This window comes from Choristoneura fumiferana, chromosome 3 (genome assembly GCF_025370935.1).
Source record: "Choristoneura fumiferana chromosome 3, NRCan_CFum_1, whole genome shotgun sequence".
Classification (NCBI taxonomy): Eukaryota; Metazoa; Arthropoda; class Insecta; order Lepidoptera; family Tortricidae; genus Choristoneura; species Choristoneura fumiferana.
Window position 1 is genome coordinate 7,013,557 of NC_133474.1, and position 21,101 is coordinate 7,034,657.

At 38.1% G+C, this 21,101-nt stretch overlaps 1 long non-coding RNA gene across 1 annotated transcript in view; it reads left to right on the forward strand.

Moving 5' to 3' along the window:
* The first annotated feature begins 1,768 nt into the window (after positions 1-1,768).
* The window catches only part of LOC141426459 (uncharacterized), a 74,822-nt gene continuing 55,489 nt past the window's right edge, over positions 1,769-21,101 (forward strand). Inside the window, exon 1 of the long non-coding RNA XR_012451236.1 lies at positions 1,769-1,975. This is a non-coding gene — a long non-coding RNA (uncharacterized lncRNA). The remainder of the gene's footprint in view (positions 1,976-21,101) is intronic.

The window sequence follows — 21,101 nt, forward strand, 5'->3', positions numbered from 1 at the left end:
GCTCCGTACAAATTTGTAGGTAGATATGTAAAAATCATAATAAATAGTACACTTTAAACGGCCGAGCCTAACAATATCCGCGTTAACATTAAAGTTAAAAAACTACAGGAAATGACTTGAAAGCATTTATCTCGAAATTGATTATACATTGGAAAAAAAATAGATAACCCCAAATTGGGGTAATATTAATAGAATAAAAAAAAGACAAGTATATTTCGTAGTTCCCAACACGATTCCATAGGGCTTTTGGGAACGGGAGCGATACGCTGCTTTCAGAGATGGACAGTGTGTGAGAGCGAACAATTTCAATGCGATGCATTCTTCTTGGCAATGATGGTCTTTCCAAAAGCCCTGGTAGTAAAAAGTGACATGTAAAAGAGCCCAATGCGGCCTACTTACAAAATAAACGCTTATTTTGTACTTTTGGGGTATGAGAACGAGAAGCGTAAATAAAGCTTAGGTAAAACACAATGTACATATCGGCAAAATTCATTTGCGACGCTTGCCTGGACTGCGAATCAGTATACATTATTCGCTACGCGAAACTGCTACGAGAGGCGCTACGAACGATCTACGTCTACGATCCATCACCATGAACCCAATTAAAAATTGGGTAGATTTTTTTGCAACATTCAGACTGTTTTTTATAATTTTGTTAGATGCTATTTTGGATATTATTTAAAAATGGTCTTGTAACATCTTGGTAACATTATATCTCATTATATGTACTTATTAAAACCAAGTAAGCTTAGGTACATCAGATTGCTCTACAATGGTTTTATAATTAAAGTGTGTAGTTGTAGTATATGCCCTTTGTATATTAATTTCAAACTATATTTTCGTTTTATCATATATAGCTTTGAAGTTCATAGATGTCGCTATGCGTCTCTTCTTAACATTTATAATAAAAGAAAACAGAATTTTCATCGAGGGCACACCAACAATAAAGGTCGATTCATACAGAAAACTACAATTTTCGTTTATACTTAAGCACGTATCAGTTATTTTGACACACAATACACAGGGTGTTTGTCAACTGGGTTAGTTTTGCGTTCGGGTGTTAAGTTGCTGTATTTTATTTCTGCGGGAATACGGATTGGTGTTGCTTGTCGTTTATTTTGGCGGGCGGAGTTTTAGGTTTGTCGGTTGCATATGCGAGGTGTATTGTGCGGGCTCACACAATACGCCTCGTGGCTTTGTGCCTCCTTCGCACCATTGTCATCGGACATATTACCCAACGTTTCTACATTGTATACTCCTGCTGTCTCTGGCTTCTTCCTTTGATGAGACACCTATCTTATTTGTAGCGTTCTTATTCGTGTCTCTTTATGATTCATGTGTTACAAGGTAAAGCTTTTGTTATTCTTACAAGAATGTTTCTAAGTGGTTTCTAATTGCAGGCAAGCAGGCCGTTACTACGGGTACAAAACAAGTACAGTACCAACCATTCAAAAACAAAAACAATTTGTTCCAAGGTAAACCAACGAGTACTCAAATCTCAATGAATCTCACTAAGTAAATTATCAGTTATCACTTTGCAGACTTTAAAGCCTACTAACGAAATTGTTTTACCCCAAACACCATAATTAAAATCATAAAGCGGTAATTACCATGTCAATAGTCCAATGGCATCCTGCAACGTTCAAAAGGGATGTGCAGTGAGGGTAGAACCAGAAAGGGTGACAAGTGCGTGATGCGCGAGGGCGGTGCGCGGCGACTGCACAATGACACGACTCTAGCCGGCCGGCTCGCAGTCTGTGTTCCCCGCTTTACCCGGCTGCTAGGCTGTCTGGCCGCAGCCTGTGCCCAACTGAACTTTTTCGTCGCGCGTTTTCCCGCCTGTTTGTTTTGTTTTTAACGTGGATTCGGTGACTCTTGTGTGCCAGTATTGTGTGTGTGGATTTTGGTGTTGTGATCTGTGCCTTATTGGAAATTTTGGAATGCTTGTACTTGTTATTTTTTCTACGCCAACATGGTAAGCATTTTTGTAGTCAAGTTGGATTCTAATATGTTAAAAACTTTTTTAAAAGAGTCTTTTTTTGCTTAATGTGTTATAAATGGTTTAGCTTTGATGTATTAAATATATTATTTGCATTTTTATTTAGGAGTAGAAGTAGTAGACTAGACTTTTTTTTAACTCCAAACATCTTGAGCTCTAGCAAGCTAAAGTATCTTTTAGCTAGTGTGTCTAGTAATATGTAAGTACATTATACATTTAATTTAATGACGGATATTAAAATAAATTATACGAATTTCTGATCTCAACCTCACAAGGTACTTATCGTGTTTTGACTATTTATGCCAGTAAATAGCGCTCTTGTTAGAAGAACATTTTCATGACAACAGGATGGAACGTTATCATTGTTGCTCTTATCAAACATAATTTGTTAGCTTTTTGGGAAAGGAATACTCGTGAGAAGTATCTGATTAGAAGAAAAAAGGAAGTTTACTTGTTTTACACAGTTTTAGCACCTACAATAAAATACAATACGATACAATACAAAGACTCTTTATTGTACACCAGAAATAGAGCGATACAGAAAACAGATACTACAAAAAAATACAAGGTAAGCAATAGGCGGCCTTATCGCTTAAGAGCGATCTCTTCCAGGCAACCTTTTTACAGAAAGAAGGAAGGACTACCTACTATTTATGTAGATAAAGTGCACATAGAACACATGTGCATTAGGAGACCACAACGTTAGGTGCTTAGGTAGGTATATTATGTTCAAGCTATTTGCAAGATAAACGTAGAGAGTTAAACGTTGCTACATTATTAAAATAAAAGGCTTGATCTCATAAATAAGTAAGCAACCATGTAGATTTTTCTTTAATGCAAATTCAGAATTCCACACACATGGCGCACCCCACACCTGCACAATCGGCTAACGGGAAGGCCTTATAATTAATTGGTTAGCGAGCTTTCATTGTTTATTAGAAACAAAACAATAGTCAAAAGCTCGTAACAAAATCGCAGCTATGCCATTACCCGCGAGAGAGTTAGCAATAAAACAACAAAAGCCAATCGCATCGATAGACACGTGATAAAGTTGCAAACAACAAAATTATGTAGTCGCAAAATTAACGCTCCCATTGTGTTAGTACAATAATCCGCTATCTAGGCCAGCCTCAGTACTGCAGACGAACCTTTTGTCTTTCATGTTCCCCGTTAATAATGGCGGGCACCGAAACAGCCGCGCACAATGCCGCGAAATGTGCGCGTTTTCATTTGCAAGACAAAACGCGCTTTGTTGTGTGTCCGCTCAATACGAAATTTATAGCGGGCGGACCGCGGCTATTGACGGTAACGAACGTAAATGCATTCTGATCGGAAGTCGCTGGACGTCATGGCGCTCATTATACGGCCGGCGCGCGCGACGGATTAGGACGTTCCCTGACGTTCTGGGACGTTCTGGGGCGATCTGTGACGTTCTGGGAGGTTGGATTTTTTCGTAGCTGTAACTGAAGAGAACCAATGTTAATAACTATTTTATTGCTATTTTAATTGTACGTACAACCAAAATTCCGATGTTTTTGGAGTCTATACTATAGGTACAAATGTTCGTGGAGACGAATGTAAAGATGTTTGTTAATTTTTCACGCAAAAAGTACTGAACGTACTTTGATTTTTATCCAAGAAATTTGCGCAGTTCCAGGATAATGTTAAAAAATTGCCAGACAATAACGCACATATAACAATGCGTACACAGTTCCGTATACGCACGTAACTAATAAAATATACGAAAACAATTGCGCTAAATCAGTGATCAGTGTACCTTCAGTGAATTCTTTTAAAACAGACTTGATAAGTACTTTGAAGGCAATTACACAAGTGAACAATGATATGCACGCATCAGCTATAAGCTGCCTGTGCATTATAAATAATAATAATAAATACTAGTAGGTCCTACATATTCTTACATATTTTGAACCCGCAGTTCAAGTTCAGAGACTGAGAGAGTTTGAAGTAAAACTTCGAGCAAAAATGTGCGAATTGTAAAATGTGAAGTTTTGCAAGTTGGGGCCATTGCACACCACAATTTTTAAACGCGCCGACGACACGCGTTTGTATATAGATACAAACGCGAGCACGTGAGTTTGAAGTAGGTACAGTCAGCAAGAAAGATATGAATACAGCCAAAGTGCACAAAATAAAATACCTATACACGACCTTAATGTTCAGACAATAAAGTCCTGTATACATATTTTTGGCACTTCAAACGTATGTATATTTTTAAATGAAACTTTAATAATTGGCTTTACCGTGTAAAATGCGTTCTAGAAGAAAAAGGAATATGGGGTATTATAGAAGAAGACGAAAACGTAAGGAAATTAAATACGGAAGAGATTAAGAAAGCAAATGCAAAAGCCAAAAATATTATTGTTAAATGATATTGTCCCGGATAAATCACGTCTTAAATAGGGTTTATCTCGACATGTTTCGGGCTAATCCGTAGCTCTTCTTCTTAAGATGGGTTTAGACCAAACTAACAAAGAACTAGAACCAGAGCAGAGCATTCATTCTTGATCTTTTGGTGTAAACAAAAGTTCGTTTTCAGCGTTTACACCACACGAATATCAACGAGCAAGAATGCAAGCCAAGAACTAGAATTCTAGAGCATATGCTCTACAGATGTTTAGATCAGGCAAACGAGTGCCCGTTGCTCATTCGTCGGATGTCTGTGGACTGTGTCTGTGTGCACTATGTCGGACTCTGAGAATGATATTGTGGCAATTGATTTTTGCCTTTCACGACGGTAAGATGCGAGAAGCGAGTCCATCTTTTTTTAACATCTTCAACACTACACATTCTACAAGGCAAGGCTTGGCATTTCCTGCCAAGCATCTTGTTTATGAATTGTATTTTTTATACTTTTCATAAGTCGGATCCCACAGACACCTGGCATTTTGGTAGGCTTCTATCATGATAAGACATTTTTCTTGAGACCAATCCATAATTACGTCTATCATATTTCTGTGATTACTATGATAGGTCAAGTGTCAAGTCCTTCGAGCACTAGAACGCTTTGAACAGAAGGCGGTACTTCTGGACACGGCACGCATCGTCCGGAGGTTCCTCACTCTGCGGCCCTGACCACCGGTAGCTTGGGCCCTGCCCCGTTACCGGCGGCAAACTAGGTTAGGTTTTTATAATATTTTTATTTTGTATGTACTTTTCTGTATTTAACTTTTTATAACTACCATAAAAACCTAATCCTAAGAATGAAAAAAAAAATAAAGAAAATAATAATAATTAATAAAGATCTTTGTCCCACTGTATAGATCTGACCGATCAATTCATGACTAACCAATTAGTAGTCCCTATCCCTAATTAATCAAAGTACATACGATACGAATAAGTATGAGAAGTTTCGACCAATACAAGATGCACACTCCAATCGTGTTCAAGGCTACGTCACTGAAAGCAAAGGCATCGTACTTGCTTTCAGTCCAGTTATTTCAATATAAAAGAAGGAAGCCAAAAAGCGTAAAAGTGGAGCGCTGAAGCAAAGCTTTTGCGGCCGGCCGCCTCGAGCGGACTTCTTAAAGGTTTCAAATAACTTTATACATTTTAAGAGTGGCCAGCTCCGTAAGGAATACGGAATTAAGGTTAGGGATTTAGTTAGGAACATATGTGTTTTCATGTTTCACATTTACTTGGGATTTCAGTAACTAACTAACTTAAGGCTGAATCCTGCGTCTGCCATGCGTAAACGGAGAATTGAAAAGATACTGCTATCTGATGACAGTAAATGCCCGTGTAACGTATAGACGATCTACCTCCGGGTAATAGAATAAAATTGATCGGCGGTCTTTGGGGAAGGCCTACGCTGTGGTGGACTTAACCCACTCGGGGCCCGGGCGGCAAAGTTGAATGAGCCTCAAGACTTACAAGTCGATTTATGTATGGAAGTACTTATTAGCAGTGGTGTGGCGCGGGCGTTGCAACAACTCGATTCCCACCGGATTGACTAAATTCATAAAGAGAACTCAGCTATGACGTTATGGCAAAGCAAAGTCTGTGTGTTCTAACTACGAGGTGTTGGATCCGAAGATATACACTTTACACACGCTTCTCTCGCTCTCCGTATTGCCCAACAAAAATTCTCACTCCACGCTACTGGTACTTAGCCTATTTTAGCGTAATTAAGGACTTCATCAAGTCTTGTGGACATTTGAAGGCTCCATGGTACTAAAGGCCCGGGGCGGGCCACCCCTTCTACTGGCTTCTAGCCCACTGTTAGTTGGACACTGGACCTATGGACAGCAATGGACGTCAGCTGATACGGTGATGACAATGAAACCCGTCTTTTACAACACTGGAGCAGGTGTAGCAATCATAAATAAAATAATTATCTATTAAGACTACCTATGTAGTGTTTAAGGCGTTTGTGATCGTAAATAAGTGAATAGTTAAACATTTTAGAGAACCTTCGGATTATCCAATGTCAAGACGAACCTTTGAGCTGTTGCCCACAGTTCCCATCCTACAGAATGACATTCACAGCCCGCCTAGATTTTGACATTAGAATTGTCTCAATCGCGTTCGCGTCAGCAACCTAATCATCATCATCACCATCATCAGCTGGAAGACGGGTTCTCTGTTGAACAAAGACCCTCGAGCGCCATAATGAATGAAAATTTTCCACCTACATCCACCAGTTGCCAGCCAGGTCATCCATCACCAGTTGTTTTCTGGTTCGTAGTCGGTACTCGAGAACGATTACATCACATCTCAATTACAAATTGGCAAATTGGCAACTTCTTTAGTATGGTATCGCCAACCAACTGTATGTGTTTGCAACGTCTCTTGTGGTAAAAAAGTTAACACTAGAGGCTTAGCTCAGTATCTACCAAATATCGGATTTTCAAAAATTGTGTTCCCAGGCTATAACTTGCACGTCTTCGGATCAAGGGTGAATGGACATCTACTAGATAAGCGTGCTCTATCTTAGACTACAATGCTATAAAAATATTTTTTATTGAACACAAATCAGTACAATAAGACCAACGCCTAAGACAATAAGACTCACAGCTTACCGTCACGCGTGGTGCTGGTCAAGCGGATGTCTATTATGTCTTCTTGAAGTATATATATTATCCGAAAGCAATAAATCTATAAAAAAATAATGAACCAAGTAATTATATTAATTCTGCCATGGAGATAAAAAGCACTCTCATACGTCAAAAACAAGGTACGAACCCATGATCCATGCATAAAGTTATACTCGAGACCTAAAGAGGTCGCATCGTCACAAAAGCGTCGTAATTGGCCCGTTCTTTTTACTTCCCCCGCTAAGAAGCATTCAGAACCAATGAAACGTGTGCATTTAAATGACGTTCCAAGCTTTGTGGGGGCACTAGTGCTGTTCACAAAACCGACAACGAAACACTTTTGTTCTGAGGGACAGCGGCACTAGAAAGAACCATGTTGTTAAAGAACTCATTAGTCATAAGTCACGCTTATTTATAAATAATGCATTGTTGCAGTTGCATTGGTGTTGAAAGACTGAGTTTTTACGTCGGTTCGGTTGCCATGCAAGACTTTCGATTCCTAAGTTTAGATTTCGAAAATTAGGGTGGTAAAATAGGTACGTTATGCAAAAGAGTTAGGCTTGGGTGCCCGAGACGGATAAACTGTTTGCCCAAAGTCATAAGTGGCTTGACCAAATGACCCTCTCCGAAACAGACATAATGTACGTATGTAAATATGTCAGAAAATACGTAAGTGAGGTTCCACAATTTGGAAACCATTTTTCAACCAATTCCTGATCTCCGATTGAGCATAAATTTGGGAGACTTATGTATATTTGGTAACAATGCAAGATTATGGTACCATCAAGCTGATCCGATGATGAAGCCGGAAGGTGGGTACGGGATCTCAGTAACAAAAGGACGCAGCCCCCTCGAGTTTGGGCTCATTTGATTTGGCTTCACAAGTACTCTACACCTGGATGATGTCGAGGATCTTGATGGTGGAGCCGGAACCTCACTTACGTATTTTCTGACATATTTACATACGTACATACGAACATTGCAAGTTAAATAAAAATCAAATAAATTATTTATTGTTAATTATATTTCAATTACTTAAAACTTTATACAAGGTTTTATTCACTGAGATTCACGGTTGACCTTGCATCGTCAGTATGGCTGAGCGCTGCGGGCTCTCTGCCCTCTATCTCAAAAAAGGTTGGACGTACGAAATTTTTTTAACACAATATTTTTTCCAAATTTTATGCTCTACAATTTTGTAAAGAAATTAATATCACTGGAGCTATAGAAACCAAGATAATCGCGAAAAACTGACTTTTTTGACATTTGACCTTGAATAACTTACGACGCGGACACGAGATTAAGGGGCTGTTTCACCATCTATTGATTAGTGTTAACTGACGGTTAAATGTCATGCCGTCTCTATTTGTTTTGCTCGAATAGACGAAGACGGCATCACATTTAACCGTCAGTTAACACTAATCAATGGATGGTGAAACAGCCCCTAAATGTGACTTTTGAGACAACATTAAGGATACAAAAATGAAGCTGTATACGAGTTTCCAGCTTATTATCTCTCATTCCGAGATTGTCCCCTTCTCATTCCTTAAGTGGCCGGCTTAAAAGATATAATATGATATCTGTCCCGTACCAGCGGTACCTAGCAGTACTTTTTTATGTGGTAGCAGTAGTTTCTTTTTGTAAATGATATCTTCATGTAAATATATACAAAATTACAGTTCAGACAAGAATGTAGTTGATTGGCATTTGATTGGATGAAAAGACACGATAAATGACTTTTTATTCCAATAGCCACAAATATCAGGTGTCAACTATTAAATCGCAAAAATGTTGAAATGAAACGTCGCGACAACACATCCTTCTCCATTGAATCTGCCCCATTCATTCCTACAGCTTTGTTAGAGCTTATTCTTTTTGTATCAGACGTTTCCAAGCGAAAAGTAACCGGTGAAATTCTGTTTGAACGCTCCTCAGGTGACTTGCATGCTAAAGCTTTATTTTTTTTATGTGTTTTCTGCATTCTTCCTACCTACCTATCCTATTGAATTAGACCAAGAGATCTTGATAAATATTAGTATGACATTTATTAAATTTCAATACTTTACGATGGTTGAACAATATGTGTCCAAAGATTGAGTTAAATACTTACTTGCCAAAGTTTCTCTTACAGTGCGACGAAGTCCTTTATGACCGTGGATGACGTTTGCACAATATTTTATTAATATTAATTGGTATCCTGTCTTTTCGCATAAATATTGTTTGCCAAATGTTTGATTTAGAAAATGTTTCATTTCCCAACGGGGCATTTTCGTGTACAGATGTCCATTTATTTATTTTTAGAAAAAATATGGCTTTTCCTACTCAGAATCAAGAGCACAATCGAATCCATTAGTTTAAAAAAATGTACCAACCGAACGAAAAAAAATCCGAGCATGTTTTAGAAAAAAGTATTATATTAACAACGTTGCATAACTTGGTCTTAAAACGCTCGTGGCGTCTTTTATAGCGATATTCGCCTGCGGCTCATACATATCGCTACCCACGCCAAAATCGCGTTTTAAGACCTCACTTATTTATACAACAGTTGCATAAAATACTACAGTGGAAATTACTACATTCAAAGACGGGGTAATTGCAATAAAACTACCGCTCCAATTTTTTTTTAACTTATTAATAAGAACTACGTCAGTAATTTTCCCTCAGCACAAGTTTTCGTCATTTTTAAACGGCAATTTGACAGAGATGTGATATGATAAGTATCTGAAATCAGGTGTGAACTACGCAAAGTTTTGGCACCCGCACTTATTGCATGTGCTACGTACTTAAGAGTTTGAATGCTACGGCGTAGCGATCGCTACGAAGGCAGCTTCATATTGTCAACCCTAATACTTTTTTTCCAGGTCTTTGTTTTACCTTCGTGCTTTTAGTTTATAGTTAAACCTATAATTTGAATAAAATGTATTACTCAGAATCATTGCCTGTTGTTACAAGTATGTATGTATGTAAACTCTTGTACAAAATAAGTAAACAAACACAATTTACAAACATTGAGATATATACAAATGCGAATTTATCCCTTTAAGGGATCTCTACCAGTCAACCTTTAAGTGGATGAGAGGAGAATTCAGTTAAAAAGTTAGGTATAAGTGAGTTAAGTTCACTTAAAGTTATTTTAATGGGGAGAAAGTTTATATTTAAAATCTCTTAATTCCTGGAATTCATCTCCATTATTAGCAATTTTAATTTATCGCTAAAAAAGGGATTAATTTCAAAATTATATTCTACCACATTGCTTCATGTCAGGTTATAGCATTTTAGTAAGCATAAGCCGCATTCACATTTCTCTGTCGTATTGTGTTGTTTGTTAGTCGTGTATGTAGGTATGTATGCTCTCTCTCTCTCTCTTTCTCTCTATATAGCTTGTGATGTGACACAACACAAGCCGTCACAGCACATTGCATAAGATAAATGTGAACGCGATGTGCGATGTGTGTTTGCCATTAACTAACACAAACTCTTCATTTACTTAACCTCGCTCTATCAAGCTGTTTCCACTAGAGATGCGATTCTATTGGTTCATGACCAAAGAACAGAAATAAACCCGCCGAGAGCGTGTCAGACACGCCCGAAATAGGGTTCCGTAGCCATTACGAAAAATAAGTAATATTTTTCTAAGGATTTCGTATTTTCTACGGAATATTCCAAGTTTAGGTATATTTTATACCTTAGGCTGCTATTTACTCTTAAACTACTAATAATTCTCAAGAAAACTTAACTGTTATAGTTTTCCTTGTAAGTTTGATATGCTTACTACCATCCTGAATTTTTTCAACTTTTTTACCCACCTGTTTAGAGTTTTTGAGGGGGGGGGGGCGATTTTAAAGAAAATTTGCACTTTAAAGTTGAATATTTTGCAAACAGATCACTGAATCGAAAAATCGTCCCTAATGGTTTTAAAAGACCTATCCAACGATACCCCACACTACTAGGTTGGATGAGAAAAAAAAAACCCACTTTATGTCTATGGAAGATACTCTAAAAAAAATTTTTTTTTTAATTTTTTATTGTACCATTTTGTCAGCATAGTTTATATATATATTCGTGCAAAATTACAGCTTTCTAGCATTGATAGTCCCTGAGCAAAGCCGCGGACGGACAGACAGACAGACAGACAAACATGGCGAAACTATTAGGGTTTCCGTTTTTGCCATTTTGGCTACGGAACCCTAAAAACCAGTTGTTTCTGTCTGTTCCTTGTTCATGACAGACACATTCCTCGCAACACATCCTCGCATATTTCTGGTGGAAACGCAGTCTTAAGGCACACGCAGATTTAGGGGCTGTTTCACCATCCATTGATAGTGTTAACTGACGGTTAAATGTGACGCCGTCTCTATTTGTTTTGTTCGAATAGACGGAGACGGCATCACATCAATGGATGGTGAAACAGCCCCTGAATAGAAAATCAGGGTTCTGTTTTAGCCATTATTGGCTAAAACAGGAGCACCAGCGTCCTTTTACCAATCCGCGAATCCATTAAAAATCTGGTACAAAGGCGAGCATCTCAACATTTTCAGCTCAATGACTCAATTCCGTGATAATGCCATCGATGATATAAAAGTACTGTATTAAAGTAAACAATGGTGGGGTGGGTGCGATCGGTATTCGCATTGTCGCCGAATAACTTTTGTCCCTATTGTGTCGAAAGTACAGCCACAAAGACTCGGGGAACGTAAACCGAAATTCATCAGGGCCCCGATTGTTCGTTTTTGATTCCGCATGTTGCCTTTATAAAAGTGTGCGCTCGTGGGTTTAGTGCATTTTCAATTTTCGCGAGATATGGGCGAGTGAAGTTTTAAGCATTGTTTTTGAATGGGTCATTGTGTAAGTACCTACTTACTTGGCGTGAAACAATTAACCCAAAAACTCGGAGAGCACTATTTGCCCGAATTTCAAATGCCATAAACAATGTATGATTTTGTAACGGTACCGTACTCCGGGCGGCGGGGAGCTGGCGCTGCCAAGAGCGCAGCCAGCGGTATTGGCAATTTTTGAAAAAAATATTAGTTTTTCTTTTACAAATATACCATTTTACTCGCAAATGTGATGATCTAATAGACTCTCGTTCGTAATTCCTTATTTACCGCCCTTAAGACACAATGTACTATTACGTACATAGATACATAAGGTAGTCTTATTAGGTGCTGATTAGACTTGTAATATTTTCGTGATACCTACTGTTATCACGGATTTCAAAACATTCGGATTCTGTTCAATCATTTTCGGATAAATACGGCAACGTGTCGATAACTTTGTGATACGGTACCTGATATGCTACATATATCTATATAATTCACGCTTATGTTATGTGAAATTCGTGCGATCCAGCTTTCATTACACACAGACAGACAGACAGACATGGCGAAACTATAAGGGTTCCATTTTTGCCATTTTGGCTCCGGAACCCTAAAAATGCAAAAAATAATGTATTTTGTGCTTAAAAACTTCACAGCATGGCAAGAGAAAGACGCTAAGAAAACAACTGAATAAAATAGTGTATAATGCATACACGCGCATATTTTATAAAATTAGTAGGATTCATAACTGAAATGATTCCGTAAAAATAATCAGATTCGTTCAAAACCGACCAAACTTGGGTAATGAATTGAAATTTCCGTCGTACAGTCAGCATCAAAAGTAGCTGGTTACTTTTGTACTTTGTCGTTTTACAGCCACGTACTTAGCGCCATACAAGATTGACAAATGTGTTAATGTGACAGTGTAAAAAAGTAACTACTAGCTACTTTTGATGCTGACCGTACGTTCCGCAACTTTCTTATCGAGCAAGTACTCACAATAGAATTTTATTCAAACGTTGCATAATAAGGCTTCTTACAGTCTAGTGCTGGGAATAGGCCACAAGGCACTGCCGAGTGGGTGAAATACATAAGGTACGAGATAAAACTACGAGATTAACGTCCACTTGCAGGCTTTTTAATCTAGGTTTAAGTGGTCTTAAGTCCTGTCAGATCCATACAAGAACTGTCAGTTTAAGCCTTAAATCGAGATTTGAAAATAAGTGTATACAATACTTTTTCTTCGAGTAAAATACTGAAATGCACCAAAATCTTAACTCTTATTTCCCTACATTTTGCTATATTTTTTTATTATTAAAGTTAGTTTTGAAATTCTCATAAATTATTTTGGTGATTTTGAATTTAATTTCAAGTGACCACTCCCTTCCTATAACCAAAACCGTTGGTGTAAAAATGTGAAAAAGTTCATAATAGTGATATAATGCCTGGTTCAAATTATTCCAGTAAAATCGTGCCAGAAGCAATACATTGCGGGGTCACAATCCAAACGAGTTACACAAGATCGATCGAGCACCGCAGTGTCATGCTACTGAAACAGTTTTACTGGAATACGTAATGTGAACCAGGCATAAGGATTAAAAAGAAAGCTATCGACCAAAACTCAATATTTTTTGTCGCATGCTACTACAGAACCCTACACTGCACGTGGCCCTAAATTCTCTTGGCCTGTTTTTAGATACTCAATAAAAAAAATAGGTAGCTACAATATAAAATAGACGCGACTTTTGGTTCAGCGTTAAAAAGAGCGCTTTGTGATTTTCATTGTGTAATTACCTACAATTCGCGGATTAGAGTACAACCAGTTGAGAAAAAAGAAGAAATAAATCTTTCAGTGCTTATTGAAAAATAAAAGAATGACAAAGTTTCGCAACAATTTGTTTTTTCTTTTAAAAATGACAATAACGCATTTTACGTTGTAGAAAACTTGTTTGAAAATAGCTGAACACAAATTTAAGAGTTCTACGGTTTCCGCGGCATTGTGACAACGTTACTTTTTCATGATTCTATAGATTTGTAAGCAACGACGGAAACTTGTCGGGGTTCAGCTGAATACCTGAAAAGAACCTTTCATCTCAGTAAGATTTTATTTATGTACCTACTTATATAGTTTAAATACTTCGTACTGTAGCTCAGTTTATAAGCCGTAAGCCGTAAAAACCATCAAGTTGTTTTTTTCAGAGATATATTCTTTGATATATTGCAAGATTTTGCGAATTATTATGGTTGGGGGATTATTTCAGGTGGTAGGACCTTGTGCAAGGTCCGCCCGGATTGCTACCACCATCTTGCTCGCTAATCCTGCCGTGAAGCAGTAGTGCTTGCACTGTTTTGTTTCGGTGTGGAGAATAAGACACTTGAGGTATCCCATCTTAGGCCTCTAGGTTGCCAACGCATCTGCAATACCCCTGGTGTTGCAGATGTTTATGGGCGGTGGTGATCTCTTACCATCAGGAGACCCAATTGCTCGTTTTCTAACCAGTCGAATAAAAAAAAAATTTGGCAAATCGCGGCAACGTCGAGGACCGTGGGGCTACTACAAAATTTGAAAATCGAAGTTCGTTCGTTTCGTACCCTCACTTTTGTATTTAATAATACAAGCGTCAGCGGGACGGCAAGATACGAAGTTCGAATTGTGCACTTCGTAGTATCATATTATGTGTGTCGTTTCGTTACTAGCTTTTGACCACGATTTGCCCGCAAAAAATGTATTTATCGCGATCCCGTGGAAACCATGGAACTTTCCCGGATAGAAACAATCAATCTTATGTCTTTCCCAGGGTCTCAAACTGTCTCCATGCCAAATTTTATCTGAATCCGTTCAGCGGTAAAAGGTAACAGACAGGCAGATAGAGACAGAGTTTTCGCATTAATAATATTAGAAAGGATGGTCAGGTAAGTAGGTTTAGATTGCAATAAATTGAATCAAATCCTAAATAATGATTTAATTTCTAAAGAAGTGAATCAGCGGCAATTGTTCAGCAATTCCGTTCACAGCTTACTGCAGGGCTACTACGAAACTCGAAACTCGAAGTTCGTGTCGTGCGGCTTATACTAATCTTCAGTTTCGTAGTACTGAGCGGTTGACCGCCGTAAGGCTCAGTTCACACCGATATAATACGCCACGACAAATGACCGCTCGTCGACTTATTCTCTCAATGAAATGCGTCGCATCGTTTCGCGCGTCGATGTGAACTGACCGTTATGCCAAGTGTACCACAATGGCACCGCGACCTTACGGCAGGTCCAACTCAAAAGCTGACAGCGATAATCTCGTTCTAGATATCTGACAACTCATGACAGCGGCGCCAATGTTTATGTTTATACGCAAAATAAACCTGTTCATAAAATGTTTTCTACGCTGACGAGCAATAATAAAGGGTCGGTTACTAAAATCACAATAGGTCCTTAAACTATTTTCTTGATTTAAATAGTACATTTAAGCTAATTTCACTACGCATAAAATTTATTCTTGTTAAGAATAAAACTATTTACCAAACTCATTTTACTCGAAGAAGCGGGTTTTGTAGTTATCGTCATTTTTGTAACCGACCCTTTATTTTTGCTCGTCAGTGTACTTCGCTAAGTAATGAATGCTGTCTCTGATAAGGCCCAGTGAACAAATATATTTAAGTCGTTTAATTCACTATCTCACAAAAGTAGATTATTGCGATTAAAAAGAACCTAATTTTGTATTGAGTTTAGGTGAAACATTCACTTTTTTGTAGGTACAGGAGTTAGTACTATGTGTTAGTATCATCCACATCTAACGCGACAAAAAAACTAAAAACAAAAGAGTACTAATCTCTTATTCGTGAATTGTGATGGTTCTTAGATTTATAGGGTTTCTTTGTAACACAGTAAAGTTGTAAAAACAAATAAACTGCATCCTCTTGTGCCATAAGCCATAAGTTTCAGCTGAAAGAAACAAAATTACTCCCCATTCAACTCTATCGAGCGTAATGTATAATTGAAGAATTTTCCTTTAACGGGGTCGCAGAGGCCAACACACGAGTTTTCTCTTTAAACTTATTTCCAGATCAAAGGAGACCCTGCCTCAGTCATTTCCTGAAAGGTCGGTATTATAATTAGATAATTAGACAGGGGATTATGCTACTAATATTATAATTGTGAAAGTTCGTGATTGAGCGTGTAAAAAAGGTGTAGGTACCTTTAGGTATAAATCAGTTTTGTGATGTCCATACCGAGTGTATGAATAAAAACGATAACTGACGTTTTTGTTCGGGACATTTTTTTAAACTATCGGAATCGATTGAGCTCTTGATTCTCAGTAGGAAAATAACATATTTTTTCTTAAATTGAAAAAAAAAAACCTACACTTTTTTTGTGAAAATGCCTGAATGCGTGCGTTCACGTGCGTAAATTATGTGTTTGCTACCCTTTCAGGCATAAACCGCTGAACCGATTTGATTATTTAGTACCCTGAGAACCTGAGAACGATATATATAGGATAGTTTTTATCCATAACAAATTTCATAGATCCCCGCTGGATCGGGCTAAACGAATTCTTTGCAGACGAAGTCGACGGCTAGTTTAGCTACATTGGCTCATCTTCCACAGACAGAAAATCACAAGGAACAACGACTTAGATGGCAAAAACTTAATCCTTATTTGCGTTGTAAATAAACCCTTGATTAAAAAATGTAATCCGCACTAGATTCCCGCTGGCTTCGTAATGACGCCACCATTCATATCTGTACATTAATGTAATTCTTCATGCACCGGCTGGGGTGATACGGTCAATGCATTAAAGGGAACTTTCGTTCATTGTGCTTCCGTTCATTTCGTTCGCTGCGCCACGACGCACACGCACGCAACGTCGTACAGGTCGACACGAATGAATTGAACGAAAGTAACATCAAGTGTCACTTTGTGAGTGCCGTTCTTATACAGGGGCCTCTTAATATTTTGTAAACAAGTACAGTCACGTGCAACCTACCTGCCTACCTGCTGGGTACCTAGCATATTTTTTAAAGGTTCGAATAGATAAGTACATATTTTTGCACGTGCCTGTACTTGTTTACAAAATATTAAGAGGCCCCTGCTTTATTACGTCGGAATAAAAATAGTTGTGCTTAGTTTAATGAAACACACTTTTATTCTTGCACTAGCCTTACCCGCGGCGTCGCGTAACAAATAAATTTGGCATTTGATTTGAAATAAAGGACTATTTTTTTTAAGATTGGTTTTTTGGAGTCTTTTTGTATTTTTTATTTCAATTCCAAATTTTTACTTTTACGGTCATCCCGTAAAACCTAAATTGAAAATGCAAACTGAAATATAGATGCACAGAAGAACCATAAAAATAAGACCATCACTGGGAATCGAACCCAGGTCCTTGGTATTCCGTACCGCGTGCTATACCGCTACACCACTGATGGTCAACGGTACAGACACGAATTTCCCCTATGCACCTCATATGCCAGCTTGTTTGTTTCTTATGTTAGCCACTTAAGCAATGATGCTAGCGACATTTATACCGTAGCCCTCAACGAGAAACTTTTTCCGGCACTCCATTGGAACTAATCGCTCACCCGGACAAGAGATGTCGTTACTAAGCAATCAAATTAAGATTGGTTCTCTGGAATCTTTTTGTATTTTTTATTTCAATTAAAAAAAATTACTTTTACGGACATCCCGTAAACCCTATATTGAAAATACAAACTGAAATATAGATGCACAGAAAAAAACCCGAAAAATAAGACCATCACTGCGAATCGAACTATTTTTTTTAATTAAAGATTTTTGGATCGTCGTTTCGGCTAGTTGGACGGATCCCCGGTTCTATAGTCCATTCAGGATAACATTGGACTTTAGAAGGTCACAGAAGAGAGGGTCTAAACATTTTTAGTGAAGTCGTAGTAATGATGATGATGATGATGAATAAATGAAGTAATAAGATGAAGTCATAATTTTGTTTACTTTGTAAGTAACGTAACGTAATGTCCGTAACGTGTGTCTTTTGAAGTCGGTTAAAAGTCAATATTATGCCGAGATAAGACTAGAAGAAAAAGTAGGTTAGATTGCTAGCACCGCAGTTATACTCGTACTAAACTGGTTTTCAACGCGTTCCAGTTGCGGCATAATATAAAAAAAATCTAATGGGAGAACTATAAGAATAAAGGTCTCCACCCACTACACCGTATCATGCCATGACCGTAATAGGAACGTGTCAGGAACGGAATGACAAACGCATACATGACACGCGACGGCGACAGTTGGATACGTGCTAGTGGGCGTAGTCTTATGCTTTTCGACACAAAGAATATTTGTTATAGAGACCTTAAAGTAAAGTTTTCGAGTTTGAGTGAAGAAAGAAGACGTTATATTACAACGTCCCAGATAGACACAGTGTTTCATTTTGGAAATGGGCCAGTGTTTTTTATCGATTCAGTTAGACAATGGACGCGCGAGCGACAATAGTTTTGAATGGCACCGATGGTAGATTAGGCAGGGCACCCCTACAGCTCGGATATTATCGAGCTTACTTGATTAACATCGCTGAGGAACTTCTTTTTTGATCTTTTAAAGTATACGGACTCGTACGTGGGTTGCGTTGAGACAGATTTTTGACCGACTTCATAAGGTTTTTAATTTAATGCGTCTAGTTAGTTGATCCTTCCAGCTTTGAAAGATCTGCTTAGAAACAGTGTGTCATTCTAAAAGTAGGAGTAGGTAATAACAAAACTCTACATATCTATTGTACTTACAATCAAGGTTTTAAATATATATAAGTTACCAAGACGACAAAAATATCGATACACCTCTATGTCACTAAACATAATATTAACTATAAGGTTGATGCTTACATATATTTGACTCGATAGCTGTGTAGATATTTGATGTCCTCGACTGTACGATAACTTTCACATTTTTTTATTTCAAACCCACTTTTTACGGTCTCTAATTGAATGATTCTTTCACCCCGCTCAAATGCTGAATGGTAAAGATCCTTTAAAAGCATTAGTTCACCTTTGTACATGCATCCATGCATACATACATGCATACATGCATGCCTAATTTTTGACAATTGTTTCAGCGTCTTCATTTAAAAATAACAACAAGTTCAAGGGGTCACTTGTCGTAGATTTGAAGATACGAGTAAATACCCATGTATTAATAGAAGATTTTGATTAACGATGATTCCTCCCTTGCAGTAGATCAAAATGCGCTTGCATGTCTTTAATATCTTGTGAAATTAAAGGAGCAAATGACAATTTTTAACAGCAAAAACCTTTAAGCCTTTTACCGACACGACAATCATGTTTACAAACAAAATGAAGCATTGTCTGCCATCACAAAACCACAAGCGAATCGGCAGCGGCAAGCGACCGCAAGCCGGGAGCAGAGAGTTCAAATAAGAAACGCCCTTGTATGCCCCATTGTCACGGGGAATTACCTTGTCACGGGCCTATAGACGTCTTTTAAGTGGGAGAGACTTTGTTAGCGTTCTGGGGTCGACAATGATGAGTAATATTGGAGCTGCTGCAGGATGATAAGTATGTTGCTCTGCCGCGCTAAGGATATTAGGCAGTAAGTCTGTTTTATATTGAAGCTGACTAACGGTTATCAGCAGTTAGTCCAATTTTAATCTTGACCAAAATCACACTAACTGCCGATAGGTATCCATAGCGCTATCAGGTAACCGCTATCAGTTTCCTGTCGCATATATTGAAGAAATTTTATATATGTTCCTGCATCAGAAGAAAAGCAATAACATTATTTATCACACTGACTAGTAGGTAAAAGTAGCCTTTGACATTGCTATTTGATGTTTAGAAAATACCAAAATTTACTACCTTTTTGCTACTATTTGATACCTAACTTCAAATAATTAGTACGTGGTCCAGACATTCTGATGTCAGGATTTATTTGAAGTTAGGTATCAAATAGTAGCGAAAAGGTAGTAAATTTTGGTATTTTCTAAACATAAAATATCTCCATTGGTCCAGGGGTTTTGACGCTTACCCTTTGACTGATTAAGTCATATAACTAACATTGACCCTTAGGGCGGTAAAGAAATATTTTGGTCGACTGCACCTAATATATATAATATATTGCAATGGACCAAAATCATTCTTTACCACCCTAAGGGTCAATGTTAGTTATACGTATACGCATATATTATATGCGTTGAATTAGTTATAACATTATATCCAACAGCCGTGACCGCTTCCGCGTCGTAACTACACCTATATATCCATTTAATTACCGATAACAAACATCAATATAATGTAATTAATCCGTTGTCCGCGCCATTATCGCCGTCCGATTATCATGCGCGATGTCTAGTATGACAGGCCGTTACTGTTCTAATAATGACATCTACATTGTGTTGCGATGTCTTATTTGTCGACAATGCCATCCTTTATGTAGCAAACAATCGCGTTGCTGATGAATTTCGGTCTATGTCTGCGTCGTGTCTTTGTGTCGGGGGAGGCCTCCAGTGGACAATACAATGGAACAAAAGTTGCTCAATAGCGGCGCAAGCACCTAATACCCTAGCCCTCCCTCCATTGTTTCGGGTAATGTTCGACTTTTATGGATATTTTCAATGGATCGCTATAAGCTGGAGAATGAAGTTGCGAACTTGTCTATTATCGCCTATATTGGAGGCGTACTTAGAAAACTGCGCCTCTACGAATGTTTTCCATTGTTCATTTTTCATCCATTCAATCGCGTGGTTGTTTATGTAGCTTTTACTTTGTTGTATTAATGCGTATTCCAAGACAGACTGTTTTTATTACTTAAGTAAAGTAGACCCGTGTCTCACATTTTTCATCATATACCCAAAGTATTTCTAGGAAATTAACGGACGGCACTTAAGTGTAGCACTGACTGTTAATTTTTGAACATGACAACCCCGCCCCCGCCCGCCCCGCGCATCGCTGGATCCCCTGCGATATCGTAATTTTGTCACCGCTATCACCGCTAACACTTACGAATAGCGTGTCGCGTGCGGGCTTTAGACCGCGAATCTTCAATGCACTCCGAATATTACAAGCGTCTTAATCACACAGAAAATATGCCCAATGTAATTATCTATGAATAATTAAAGACAGTTACTAGTACTACCTACGTAGGTATTATTTATTACTGTCATATTATTTTCATCGCAAATTTACAAAGTTGCGATGGAATCAATTCAGCTGTCCGTCAAAGACGCAAGTATTGAAGTTAACCGTTCCG